We start from the raw sequence: 13001 nt of genomic DNA, 5'->3' as shown, positions 1-13001 counted from the left end.
AAATCTTGCCCTTAATTTCAAAAGGCCACAGGAATTTAGGAAGAGACAGGGTGGGAGTGTTGTCATTGAAAGTCAGAGGGATATAGGTTGCTGTGGAGTGAGGTACAATGGGAAAGTGGTGGAGATGGAGATGAGGGAATGGAAAGCAAGCATTTGGTGTGCTCTCTTTCACAAGTCCTTGCCACTGGAAATTCAAGTGGAATTTGGTGGCTCCCTTTTACAATAAACTATCCACCATCTCCCATCTGAGCAAACATCAGAGAATCAGAAGATGATAAGGACAGAAGCAAAAAGCCAGTTAGAGTGATGTAAGTGATGTAGAGGGAAGAGTGGGACAAGGAAAGGCAGAAGAGGAGTGAGAGAGAAAAATGGGAATAAAAAGACAAGTTAGAGTCACCATGTGCAAAAGCACGGCAGATCTGCTCGTAAATCATTAAAATTATTGAAACAACTTGCATTTTTAGGTTTGTCAAACTTGTACCATTGCCATGTTTAAGTAATACTTTTAACTGAGATACAAGTCTGTCACCTAATTCTATTTCCTTAGGTAGCAATGCGAAATGGATGATCCTTTTGCTTCCAACTATTCTCTCCCCTTCCTTCCAAAATACTTGCTTCTATCATTACTTTTCGATTCCCCATTTGTAAACTACGTATTCAAAATGCACAATGTGAATTAAAAGCGCTTTCTAATTACTGAAATAAAATATCTAGTTGACGCCCAGTTTTTTAGCATAAGGTGAAGGCTTGAACTAAAAGCTTTAATGAAGATATTAAAAGACACACAAGCAATTTAGTGCGATTATCATGAAATATATGAATTTTTTTTATCACTGCAAATCATTTAAATTAGACTGTCCTGAAGATAATCAGTTGAAGGCTGATGTTGGCAATGTGAGTTTGTATCTGGTGTCTAAATGGAGTTCAATGAATCACTTGCAATTCATTAGCTTTTTAAGTAATGAAAGACATTTTCTGGATGTTTTGAACTTTTGAGAGTAAGGGAAGTATATAAAATGGGCAGCATACTCTGAGCTTGTCAGTTTTTCTTGTACCACAGCTCTGCAGCCCTTCTGTCTCTGACTGAGACTGGTGGTTAGCCACATTTTTAAGCATTACGTAGCACTGTTGCCTCATAGCGTCAGGGACCCTGGTATAATTCTGGCCATGGGTGACTATGTGGAGTTTCCATATTCTTCCCGTGTCTGCGTGGGTTTGCTTTGGGTACTCTGGTTTCCCCCACAATTCAAAGATATGAAAGTAGGGTGGATTGGCCATGCTGAATTGCCCCTCGGTGTCCAAGGTTGTGTCAGTTAGGGGGATTGGAGGGGAAAATATGTGGGATTACAGGGACAGGGCCTGGGGATGCTCTGTCAGAGTTAATGTAGACTCTGTGGGTTGAATGGCCTCCTTCTGCATTGTAGGGATTCAATGATTTTATGATATTGATGCTGGTTCAGGGTTGGATTGCAAAAATTGGCAGAATTTTGCAATTTTTGCACATATATGGAAATGTAGTTTATTTAATTTGTAATCAAGTGATGCTATTGATTTTATGCTTTTGTCTTTTTTAATGTTTCTATACCTCATTTCAAGTTTACCAATCTGAATCACATGGTCTGACGGTGCTCTTCCATTGTCTGAAGACTGGAAGAACACAGGAGAAATTGTCAGTTCTTGTAAAAAGTCTGAGTATTTATCAACCACATTATTGGATGAGTTCAGAGGGAGAAAATACTAATTTTCAGGAATCGTCTTTGATACTTAACATGAGACAAATATGAGTAAAGTCTGTAAAAGTGCTTATTAATCTTCATTGTTAAGTTCATACTCATGGCAAATAAGGAACCTGTGTTCTCCTGAAACACTCCTTGTAGAATCCTTGCAGTGCAGAAGGAAACCATTTGGCCCATTAAGTCTACACCAACTCTCCAAAAATACATCTTATCTAGGCCCACCCCTCCACCCTATTCCAGTAACCCTGTACATTTTAACATAGCTGATTTACCTAACTTACATATCTTTGGACACTTAAGGGAGAATTTAGCATGGCCAATCCACCTAACCTGCACATCTTTAGACTGTGGGAAGAAACTCACGCAGACACGGGGAGAGCAGGCAAACTCCACGCACACAATCGCTCAAGACCAGAATCAAACTGGGGTCCCTGCCGCTATGAGATAACAGTGCCAACCGTTGTGCCACCTTTTGGCCATTTCACATCTTAATATATCAATTGTAAATGGTTGGTGAAAAGCAAATAGACCAGGCTAAGTAAATATTTTCCTGTTAGGTACATCATTGACAAGTCAAACAAGATAATAGCCAGCATTCTGCTCAGGTGAGTAAGTATCATTTGTCATGCAAAATCTGGTTTCGCAGTTTTAATTTTATTGGCCAACTCTTCAATGGAATCACAAAATGGTTATTTCACAGAATACAGCATTCAGTCAATCAGATCCATACTGGCTTTCTGCAAGAGCAACTCACCTAGAATCATTTTCCAGGTTTTTCTCATTAGTGTACACATTCCCATTAGCATAATACATTTTCATGCCACCCTGCCACATGTTACTCCATCTCTCCCATGGTATTTCATAATTTCCATGCCATCCCTGTCCTGTCATTCCCATCCCCACTCCACCATATTTTATATTGGTGTTGACCCCAGAAAAACAGCATTTCCTCGACTTGTGTCTGGGAAATTCAATAGGGTTTGTATCACCCAAGTTAAGCATGTAACAATGTCTCAAAGTGGACCAAGAACCCTTTCATTCCTTAACACGATGATTGGAGTAATTTCCAGGGTTGAATGTCTACTGAAATTCTAACTGTCCGTCTTTCCCATGCCGTCCCTCCCATGATATCTCCGGCAGAAAGAAACGTATTTACGGAGGAAACCATTGGAATTATAACTAAGCAAGAATTAGTTCAGTGCAAAGAGAAAAAGGTGACTGGTGTCAGGTTTGTTGGCCTTGGTTTGCAGGAAGCTTTGTTTGTTGAGATTGCTCTGCAAATCCAAAGTTTTGTGCCTGTCAAATGACAGGCTAAGTTCATATTTTAAAACGAACATTCTGCTACTGAGTGTACCAGTTAAAATAATATTTTGATCCATCTGCTTCAATGAGATGCAAGATCCTGTGTCCCACATGCCTGTGTGTGTGCCAGCTGAGCCTATCAAATCAATCCACTGCCCAAACAGAAGAGTGGGCACAGACAAAGGTGGTATCATATTGTAGATTTTGGAAGTTGAAGTGAAAACTTGAATAGTATTGCTGATGGAACAGTTTCCAACTTGCTGATAAGCTGTCTTGATTTCTTTCTTGTATCCATTAAACTATCTCAAATGCATTCAATTTTCAGATAACAATGGTTTTTATGAAGAATAGTAACTGTCAGGCAGGGAACCTAAAGTAGTATTCAGTCACTGGACTCTGCTGAGTTAATAAACAACTCAAATTTTGATCTTGTTGACTTCAAACTATGAGCAAAGAAAATGTCATGAACCATACTCTTGAATATCAGAGCTAAGATAAATACCCAAAATGGTACATGACCATTTTGTTAGAATATATATACAGAAACTGTATCCCTCTCTACAGCAGCGTTTCTTTTAAAGCTTAGCAGGAGGCCCTCAAGTCAGAGCTATCATAATATATATCTGGTAGCACTGTGGATTCAGGCTGTAAATTCTTGGTGAATTAACTTTCACTTTTCCCATAATTTTGCAACTTCAAAAAATATTTCTGTAATTATTTCCTCTTGCTGGCACAGTCTGTAGTATTAAATACACTGTGGTTAGTCCAGCATTCCGGTGACCCAGACTGGATATTTACAATGTGTGAGTCATTTGAAATGTGATGCATTTGTCTTTGTAAAGATGAGGGAAAACAGATGTAAACACTAAACTATCGTGAGGTTTGAATTAATGCATAGAAGCACATGCACAGGCGTAATACCTTTTGCAAGAGCAGAAGAATTACATCCTCTGCATGAATTGAGGTACCTTGGATACAGTTAAATAGCTCTTACAAAAATTCTGTACTCTTTCTTGACAGGTTGGTAGCCTAGGGCAGTCTGTCCATTTGTATTTTGGCATATATCGGTATCAATAAACAGATCTCCCATGATGTTTCCTTTCCTCCAATAGTTAAAATTTCATTATGAAGACAGGGGTGATAAGACAGGAAATGGCTGTATAGAGAACTGGGGACTATCATGGTGGTCGGTGCATAATAGCAGATGTAATGGACTAAAGTAATGGTGCTCAGAGTAACTTTGTAAAAAAAAAGATAGCAATATTTCCATCAATGATGTTCATACACAGTACCCCCCAATTTGAAATCCAAGCAAAATCTGTCAGGCATGACTGGATAAATGGGCCAAGCTAATCCATAGTACATTAAAGTGACTGCCCAATTCTGCATGGTAAGTGTTGCAGAGTATCGAAGTAAAAGCACTCAATGCTTAACTGTCGGTAAATCAGACATATTACCAGTGTGCAAACAGGGGAGGTCATCAATATTTCTGCCACTTATCAGCAAGCCTGAATATTGCCCAGGGCTTGTTGCATATGGATATGGACTGCTTCAGCATCTATGGAGTCACGAATAGTGCTGATCGTTATGTAGTCATCAGTGATCATCCCCACTTTGGACCTTATGAAAGGACAGTCACTACTAAATAGCTGAAGATGTTTCACTCTGGGATACTGCCCCGCAGAATCCCTGCAGTGATATCCTGGGGCTGAGGTGATTGACTTCCAAAAACCAGTTATGACTCCAATCAGTGGAGAGTTTTTCCTTTGCTTCCTATTGATTCAGTTTTGCTAAAGCACCTCAACGCTGTTTGGCATCAAGGGCAGTTTATTTATTTTTTAAAGCGGCTGTATATAGGATTGGGCTGTCGAAGGTGGCAAGAGTGGGGACAGCAGTTCTGCTTGTCTTATCAGACAATGAAAGCCGGAATCAAAAGCCTACATGGTACAGGGATACCATCGATAATGCTCTGTACACTTGTGTGGAACAGAGCTGAAAGTAAAGGTGTTACAGCAAAAAATATCAGAATTGAAAGGCAACAGAACCCAACGAAAGTGCAAACCATAAAAATAATTTTTAAAAATGCCAATCTGTAAAGTTATACTTGCCTTTGTGAAGGCACCTTCTGAAGCCAGCCCAACCACAAGCTATAGCTCCACTGCAATGGGTAAACAGTGTTGCCAGGTGGAAGGCTTGAAGATCCAGTAAGGAACCAAGTTGTATCGAATTTGGAGGTAACATAGAAAATAGGTGCAGGAGCAGGCTATTCAGCTGTTTGAGTGTCCGCCACAATTCAAATGATCATGCACTTTTGGTCTCCCACTTCTGCTTTCTCTCAATGTCCCTTGATCTCAGCAAGTGGTCAGCAAGGTCTTCAAAATGTCTGCATTGCCATTTGCAGTGAATTGGGCATGCTGGCTAGTGCCCAATTTTCTGTCCAGCTTTCTTTCCAGGATGGTTCTACACTACTAGTGGACCCTTGCAAAATCAAGGTTAATATATTAATGTCAAGAAACTGGAAAGAATTTGAGAACTGTACTGTGCAGTGTAGAAATTGAAGACAACCTACTAATGTTTCCAGGAGCGAGGGTGGAATATCAAAAAGTTAGACAGTGAGACTTCTGTGTTGTAGACTTAATGAATAACTTTGAAATAATTGGAACACACTGTCCAAATTAATTAGTAAATTGACAGGATCTTTGTAGAGTAGCTGGAAAAATGGCTTAAGGCCATTCTGAGGAAAGTACCGCAAGTCTTTTAGCGCTAACTTACAAAACTATGAAACCTGTGAACTGTCTGCCTCCTACTAAGTATTCTAAACTGAGAAGTAACTTGAGTTATTCCCCTGTTTATTCTGACCCCCTGAAAATGAAGAATTTTACATTATAGATTGGGGCAGAATTTATTAGAATTCAACCACTATTATCTATATAATGTATTATTTAAAACGGATAAGTGTTTGAACTATAAAAATACTAGCTATTTGATTTAATATTGAAACATTTTGAGGACAGTTGTCACCTTGAACTTCTTTCTGATTGGGAGGGATTGGAATGGGGCTAATGGCCAGGGACCAAGGAGTAGCAATCAGAGGGGGAGGACTGACAGATCTCCCAGTGCATCGTGTACACTGGGAGATCTGGGCGCCTGCACAGCAGCACCTCCACAGCTCATCAGGTATAGTTACTGTTGTAATGTGGGCAACACAGCAGCCAGTTTGTGCACAGTAAGCTGCCATAGTTAACTTGGTGATAGATGATCAGATCATTTGTTTTTGCGTTATCGATTAAGGGAAAAGTATCGCCAAGAGCACAGGATGATTACACGATAGAACATCACAGCGCAGTACAAGCCCTTTGGCCCTCCATGTTGCGCCGACCAGTGGAACCAATCTAATGACCCTCTAACCTAAACTATTCCAATATTATCCACGTGCCTATCCACTGACCATTTGAACGCCCTTAAAGTTGGCGAGTCTGTTTTGGGATCTTTTATATTCACCTGAGAAAACAGGCAGGGCCTCAATCTACCGTGTTATTCAAAAACATTATCTCCAACAGTGCAATACTCCTTTAGAACCGTATTGGACTGTTAGACTTGATTTTTGTGTACGTGTCCTGGAGAGGGACTTGAACATTGTGATGATACTGTGCCCTGAAGAAATTTATGTGATGTTCCTTGAGAAGGCTTTGTTTAAAATTCAGCTTTGGTTGTTTCTGCAAACCAAGCAGCTCCACGTTGAGAATGCAGGAGAATAATTGATCCTATATAATGGGGCCTTTGTTTTAATCTGAGCAAATGCATTTTTGTTTATTATTGGCTTTCCCCTGAGGTTACAAAGTAGGGTTTAATTAGGTCAGTTGACAAGGGACAGAGTCATGCAAATGGTCAGAACTAAGCTTACAGGGAAAAGACAGTTTAGTTTCTGTTTGATCCTGAAAGAAGTAAGAGGTGTTTTTCTCTCTGCCTCCCTGGAGGCTGCTGTTTAAGTGACAGAAGACAAGTGTTTTTCTATCTCTGGATGCGTTCAAAAGCTTGAGGACTGGCAGCCTAGATACCAGCACATAAGCCTGTGTTGTTTGCTAACTGAATTTGAAGAGGCGTTTAAGTCCATGAAGAATATTGCTTATATTGGAACTAATAAAGATAGATTAGCAGTTAAGAATTGTATCTTCTCATGTTCAAGTATTTCAGTTGGTAAAAGATAAGCTAATTCATTTGTTATATTTAAACAGCATTGTTAAAAATAGTTTGTTTTGATAAAAGCTTCCTTGTGTGTCAATAGAATCACACCTAGAGTGAAACACCTTATTCTCACGTTAATTCTAAAATGAAAAGTAGCTGGGGTCTAGTCTAACTTCACATAATATACCTTGGGGTTTCGCATATGATCCCAAACAATTCAGAGCATTCTGATTCAGATCCAAGATTGCTACCAATTGAACCATGGCTAACATAGTACAATAGTGATATTGTTTGCAGTACAAAAATTAGCTTCTAACTATCATCAACCGTCAACAATGAACTTGATTGTTGGCTTTGAACTATCTTCAGCTAGTATATTAGGATTTGTTTACTGATGGAGGATTTCAGGACTAAAATGAACCCAGCTTGTTCATGTTCTGTAAGAAACAAAAATGTTTTCTGGAAGGGTCACTTATAAGGTTAGTTGCAATATGAGGAACCTTCTTTGATATTCTAATATAGAATTAATTAATATTCCCTGATACATGTATAGATCCTGTATTGGTTCCCAGTATTCCCATTTATGAAGCAAATATGGTTGCAAAATGTAAAGTGTATTTACCCCAACTCCTAATCTGTTGCTTGGGTTTCATTTAATCCATTGCTGTGCTTGCATGCCAGAGATATGATATCTTGCATTTGCAATTAAAATATTGGAAATGTCCTAACTGGTCCATGAATGTGAAGTTTAACGTTTAGAACTATGAATTAGCTTAATTTCAATCCAGTTTCATTAAGTCATTTTGAGCGAAATGTTAATGAGATCCTTTTTCATATACTGATGCTAAAGATCAATGGTTGATGTGTATTTTTTTTCAATTGCTTGTTGACCATTTGTGTCATTGTTCATCAAATGTCTAAAGTCTAGAACTTGAGCATGGCTCCGTTTGAATTGATTCCTGGATGTTGTATCACAGCAGAAAGAGTTACTAGATATAATAGATTAACTGCTTAAAAGTGTAATGAGTCTTTTGATGCATTTTTCTTTGTTAGCAAGTTGAAGTGACCTGTGCTTTCTGTCTCTTCAAAACATGAGGCGCCTACAACAGGAAAAGTGCGTAAATGATGCTTCTGCAACTTAGCAAACTTTTGTTGATGCCATTAAATTAAAGCGGATTTGAGGAATATCGCTGGTGTGCTATTGCAAACATTGGGCATGAGCTGCTGTGATCTGGCACACAAAAATGATAAGATGTATTTCTTAGGTAAAGATGAGACACTATTTGTCAACTTCAAAATAAATGATATTGCCTCAGTGGCTTCTGAATTTGCTTAAACAACATGTCGGCATCTATAGTGGCAAATGGGATGTACCTTAGAAATAGGCTCATACCCATAATTTCCATACTGAAATGCTATCTTTGGTTTGTGTTCTGATGGGACCACTCAACTGGTAGTGATTGTCTTTGAGGAAAGCATTTGACCAAACGTGGCATCAAGGAACTGTGGTAAAGTTGAAGAAAAGGGAAATCAGAGAAGACTCCCCTGGCCAGAGTATCTGACACACAGGAAAATTGTTATGATTGTTGGAGGCCTATCATTTCAGCCCCAGAACGTTGCTGCTGGAGTTACTCACTATAGTGCCCAGGCCCAACAATTTTCAGCTGCCTCATCATCAACCCTGCATCATAAGGGCAAAGCTATTTAGTTCCATTTGCAACTCCGCAGATACAAAAGCCGACAATGTCCACATGTAGCAAGACCTGGGCAACATTCAGACTGATAAGTGGTGAGTAACATTAAAGTGATGCAAGTACCATCTCTAACAAGAATTTAACCACTTCTCCTTAATTTGAATTTAAAATCTAAAATTCCAATCAGAGTTTAGAGAAGGGAGCAAGACAAAAGTAAGCAAAATCAGACAATCATCCAGATGGAAGTCTGAAAGCACTTTACCTGTGATTTTTCAGCTGGATCACTTAATTAACATTTGGGTCTCGACTTATCTTTCTATTTTAGTTCCATGCCGCTAAAGCAAGAGACAGGTTATGGCACTTTTCTTTTTACCTGTCTAGGAAATGCTACTTGAACCAAAACCAACATAGCTCTAAGAAAAATTTTAATTCATGTTCATAAATACTTGCAAGTTTAAGGAAAGTAATCATGCACAGTCATCACACGAGTGCTTGAACACCATGTTTACAGCTATTTGTTTATGTGCCTGAATTCAACATCTTGTCTCTTGATTTACAAACCCCTTTGTGCCTCATTCTACTCTTGCTTCTGTTTTCAACTGTTTGTACCATTATACGTGCTTGGCCAATCTGATTATTTTTTGCCTCTTTATGACTCTGTCTTGCTACCTGTCCCAACATCAGATGTAGAAATCAGTTAATTTTTTATTCTTTCTTGGGATTTGGGTATCACTGGCTCGGCCAGCATTAATTACCCATCTATAATTGTCCTCAGGAAGGTGATGGTGAGCCGCTGTCTTGAATCTGTGCAGTTAATGTTGTGTAGGTACATCCACAGTGCTATTAGGGAATTCCAGGATTCTGATACCGTGATGGTGAAGGATTAGCGATGTACTTCCAAGTCAGAATGGTGAGTGACTTGGAGGGGAATTTGCTGATGGTGGTTTCCTATATCTGCTACTCTTGTCCTTCTGGTGGTTGGGGTCATAGGTTTGGGAGGTGCGCTGCCAGAGGAGCCTCAGTGAGTTGTTGCACTACATTTTTGCATTTTTGTAGGTTGTACAATCTGTTGATTGCAGAAGAAGTGATGGTGGATGGAATGCTGAACAAGCAGCCTACTTTGTCCTGGAGGGTGGGAAGCTTCTTGAGTGTTGTTGGATCTGCACTGATCCAGGCAAGTGGGGAGTATTCCATCACATTCCTAACTTGAGCCTTGTAAATGGTGGGCAGGCTTTAGGAAGTTAGGAGGTGAGTTGCATGCCATGGGGTTCCCAGATTTGGAACTGCTCCAGTAACCACAATATTTATTAGGCTGGTTCAGATCTGTTTCTGGTCAATGGTAACCTCCAGGATCTTGATAAATGAGGATTCAGCAATGGTAATGCCATTGAATGCCAGTAGGAGATGGTTGAATTCTCTTTTGTTGAAGATGGTCATTGCATGGCGCTCGTGGCACAAATACTACTTGCCACTTATCAGCCCGGCCTGCCTGTTGTCCAGGTTTTGCTGGATATAGATATGAATTGCTTCAGTATCTGAGGAGTTGTAAACGTTGCTGCACATTGTGCAATCGTCCCCACTTCTGTTCATATGATGGAGGGTGGGTTATTATTGAAGCAGATGAAGATATCTGAGCGTGCGACACAACCCTGAAGAACTCGTGCAGTGATGTCCTTGGACTGTGATTAATGTCCGACAACCACAACCATCTTCCTTTATGCCAATCTGTGCAGAGTTTTCCCCTTTCCACTCCCTTCCCATCTTGAGGAACTGGGGCTAATTTAGCGCACTCTTAACTACCGATTCAGTTTGTATACTGAATAAAAAGAATTCAAGATGGCACAAATTGGTGATTGTATTTTAAAGGATTGTTACATACAAATCTAATTATCTATAGGAATGATAGATACTGTTGTTAGTTTCATTTTTGCTGGTTTTAGTTAATCATCCCTATTAACTCTGAGCAATAACTCTAAGTCACTGCACATTCACACTGTTGTCTGCTACAAAGGTACACATACCTTAACATTATCATTATATCTGACAAAACCCCATGCACTACAGAACTCAGGCAAGAGTTGGCAGCAGTGCAGATGGCCTGTTGTTTGCTACGAATCATTGAGCAACTTCATTTCTAGTGTGCTATCAGTTGGAACATTGCCAAATTGACCATGATTCTTTGGCTCCAGCTTGATGATGCTCATTGGCTTTGATGTCCAAATGATGTGGGGTATTCTGTTGGTGTTTTCCAGATGGTAGCTTTCCAGTCTTTTGCATAAAAGGAAGTTTCACATTGCGGCTTCATATGTACTGCTAATCTGCCTTCAAATCCTCTACAACTTCATACTTGTCCCATTTTGATGATTCTTCAGCCATTTCAAACCCAAGGCGGACATCAGTGCCAGAAACATAGGCCCTTATTGATTTCTGCCAATTTCAAGAGATCGCACCTACAAAATAACAGATAATTGCAAATGTCAGTGTAATGCCCTCTGCAAGAAATTAATTGAGGGATCCACAAAGTTCTAAATCTTGTAGATTGACAATATAATTACTATATTGCAAAGGTAAAAACCTGGTCTTCAGTAAATGATGATTGTACAACAACTTTATACCAGATCTGTGGAAACTTTCTGTTTCTGATTAAATGAGGGATCAATAGGCGGAATGATGTCCATACTAAAATCAATAGAGTTGGGCATTGCATGTCAGACTTGTGTGATCAGTATCTCATTTAATTTTAGAAACAATGTGAAATAAACTTTGCTTGCAGTTTATGAACTGAGTCTGAAAGAGGCAACATAAGAGCACTTGACTCAGTACTAAGTTCTGGAATGAAGTGGAAGTGGTGTGTAGAATTGTTGGAAGGGCCTCATGGTTTAGAACCTTTCATAATAAGACCATGGGATGCAGTCATGTTGCGCATCATGTGGGAGATGTCTGGAATGATTGGTGAAAGTCATGTTTGATGGGGCGTGAATTTTATGGACTCCACAAGAGTGGGAAACATGGTGTGTGGGATAATTGAATTAGGTGGGATTTTGATTTTCTGATGAAGGGTTGAGAATCAGAATCAGCCAGATGTTTGTGGCATGTTTGGCCTCATGCTGTGACTTGTGGTGAGTTTGTACCTTGAGATACATTTGCATACCATGAATACTAAATAGAGTAAAGCGTTATTTAAAAAAGAACTATCTTCAAGATAAAGTCAGCAGCGTACAAGACTCTTGTTGTACCCAGTTCACATTTGTTTAAAGTAGGTGTGCACCAGTAGTTGCACCTGAGGTCTGTGGTTTTTCTCGTTGAACTCTATGGCACAAGGGAGGGGAGCAGAAGAACTGTAGCTTGTGTAAAGGCTCGAGACCAGTGTGAGTGGGTCTATGCTCAGGAGGTGAATGTGCAGTAAGATCACTGGCATGGAGAAGTGGGAAAAGGGTTCAAGGGAGGATAGAGTGTGGGCATGGAGGACTGAAGTGGGAAGGCCTGGCATCCTATGGTTGGTGTAACAATTAGTCAAGGTAAGAAGATGAAGGTCTTGAGCAGTGTCAGTAGTCTAAATCTGAGTGTATCTTGGGCTGTTAGCTGATAGGGTCCTTAGAGGACTTTTACATTTCAATTGTCCCCACTTCAATTGCTCTTGAAGGAGCAGTGAGGAAAAGAGAATAGAAACGGTGACCCTTTCTGGTCCTGCTGTCAGGAACAGCTTTCCACTGACAAATTTTTGCCCATGAGCTGGGGGAATGGGAGAATTCGGGAGATTTGAAGTCTAATGTTCTTGGAAAGGGAGTAAAAACATTGAGGAATTTTAAGTTTTCATGTATTGTCTTTGTAGCTTTCCCACAATTTTCTCAGCAAGGGTAGTATAGGCGTACAAAGTTCTTTAAGTCTCTGAAATACAGCTCAGTTCGAAGAAAGCTATTAGTGTAGCCTTCCCTGCTGTGAGAAATGACCAATTGTTGCATTCCTGTTTACTATCTCAGTAAAGCCACAATCATTTGCTTTTAATCTTAAAGCTGGTTAACAGATCACCATCAGAAATGTGGCAGTAGGCTTTTTCTCAGGAGCTGGTTTGTAGGTGGATAAT

General features: G+C 39.7%; 1 protein-coding gene across 1 annotated transcript in view; it reads left to right on the top strand.

Annotated features, from left to right (window-relative positions):
- The window catches only part of jazf1b (JAZF zinc finger 1b), a 261570-nt gene that overhangs the window by 111408 nt on the left and 137161 nt on the right, over positions 1-13001 (top strand). The gene's annotated exons all lie outside the window — the stretch shown is intronic.

The sequence above is a fragment of the Carcharhinus amblyrhynchos genome, chromosome 2 (genome assembly GCF_965287045.1).
Source record: "Carcharhinus amblyrhynchos chromosome 2, sCarAmb.v2.hapA, whole genome shotgun sequence".
Taxonomy (NCBI): Eukaryota; Metazoa; Chordata; class Chondrichthyes; order Carcharhiniformes; family Carcharhinidae; genus Carcharhinus; species Carcharhinus amblyrhynchos.
The sequence above is the reverse complement of the archived record's forward strand: the minus strand, read 5'-3'. Positions and strand labels throughout refer to the sequence as shown.